Below are 1,983 nucleotides of genomic sequence, written 5' to 3' on the forward strand. Positions count from 1 at the left end.
AGAGAGAGAGAGAGAGAGACAGAGAGACAGCTCTTGCTTGATAGTTGATGGTGTGAGAAAAAAAATGTTAGGGTGTTGACTCGTGTTGAATACACATTTGTGTTGAATTGTGGCCAGTATTTCCTTAAGGATCAAATTAATTTTGCATTTTCTCCAGGGTTTGTTTAACAGGTTGATATGGCACATTAATTTGAGCTTTTTCTTCCTGAAGGCATTTGGCCGGTCTGCCATTACTTTTAACTTCTACACCTAGTAACCTTATACTAATAAAGATGTTGGCTCTTAGCTTTTATTATTATATAGCTGATTGGTAGGGGTATCTGTTTTTAAAGAGCTTTGCAAGTAACTTTTCTGTGGCTTGTTGCTGTCATCCACATTGATACTAATACATACAGATATTGAGAGACTTTGGAAGAGGGGGCATAAGGGGGAGGTGAGTTTCTGTTAATTTAGTTTCCATTAAAATACTTCCCAGATAATAAATTGCATATAGAGCATATGCATTTAGGAAAGATATTTAAGTACCTATTGTGGGCCAGGCACGTTTTATAAACAGATAAATACTCCCCTTTCTTGGGTCATACATCTTCTGGAAGAACCTCAGACAATAAAGAAATAGAATATGCCCTTGTCAGATGGTGTTAAAGGACTTAGAGAAAAAGCAGGGAGAAGACAGAGACAGAAACGGGTTGCTATTTGATTAGAGGTAGTTAGAAAAGGCCTTCTGGAAAAAAAAAAAAAAGACATTTGATAACCGGAAGGAAGTAAGGGGTGATCCACGCTCTTTTTCTGAGGGAAGGATGTGCTGTGAGAAAGCCTCTTGCAAAAGCCCTGAGGCAATAGCATGGAGACTGGAGTCTGAAGAGAGCTGAGAGGCTGGTTTGGCTGTGTTGGAGCCAGTAAAGTAAGAGTGGTAGAGTACTGGCAGATTAGAAGGGTGAGAGATCAGATTGTGAAAGGCTTTATAAACCTCTGTAGGGAGAGGAGTCCTCTTTTTGATTACAAGCTAATATAATCAAACTTGATTTTCAAAGAAGCCATACTATGGCTAATTGGAAAATATACCACCATTTGGGGGAAGGGTTAGCAGAAATAGAAGCAGTGATACCAAGTAATGTGGCCAGAAATGATTTATGAATTTGTGGCTGTGGTGAGAGGTTATTGACTTTCTAATACATTGTGTATAGAAATGTAGAGGACAGCAACAATTTTGTCTTTAGCAAGAACGATAGGATACAATAGGGAGGTACTGAGAGCTTTCTGAGAAGAATAGGCTTGGTTGGGAGGTTAGGTTTTAGGGGATAAAATTAAACATTCAAGTGGAGATTATTCATAATAGACATTAGTGACTTTGCATTACAGAAATTTTTATGTTGCCTTGACTATTCCAGGAGCTTAGCAAATGGACAATTTTCACTTCATGCTTACTACTTTTTTTCCTTCCAGTGTTGGGAATCAGACCCAGAGCCTGGAGCACGCTAGGAAAGCTCGCTTACTAACCTCTTTCTTTCTCTGGTTCTTTTTTTAGTTCCTTTGAAGCAACCTAGTCATTTCTGTTCCCAGTGTAGCTTTGGTTTTATTTGCTTGGATTTAGTCCATGTGTTTGTTAGTTTTAGTTGTAGAAAAAGCTGTACAGAACTCCAGAGTATTTTTTATAGTCTGCTGCTATATTTGACTTGAACACCTTCATCTGATTTTTTTGAATTATTTTTAGATGCCTGTTAAAAAGAATTTAAGTCCCAGAAATCTTATCAAATGTGACTTTTCTTGGCCATTTGTGAAATTACAATGTAAGTGACCTGAATTTTTGAAATGATTTTCTAATAAACAACAAAGAGATTATCTTAATTCTTTTGTTTTATTACAGATGACTTGAAATAAACTATCTTCTTCTTCTTCTTCTTCTTCTTCTTCTTCTTCTTCTTCTTCTTCTTCTTCTTCTTCTTCTTCTTCTTCTTCTTCTTCTTCTTCTTTTGGTTTTTC

The 1,983-nt window shown here is 36.8% G+C and overlaps 1 protein-coding gene across 3 annotated transcripts in view; it reads left to right on the forward strand.

The window, feature by feature from the left end:
- Positions 1-1,983, forward strand: part of Lyst (lysosomal trafficking regulator) — a 176,466-nt gene that overhangs the window by 19,089 nt on the left and 155,394 nt on the right. The gene's annotated exons all lie outside the window — the stretch shown is intronic.

This window comes from Mus pahari, chromosome 16, assembly GCF_900095145.1.
Source record: "Mus pahari chromosome 16, PAHARI_EIJ_v1.1, whole genome shotgun sequence".
Taxonomy (NCBI): domain Eukaryota; kingdom Metazoa; phylum Chordata; class Mammalia; order Rodentia; family Muridae; genus Mus; species Mus pahari.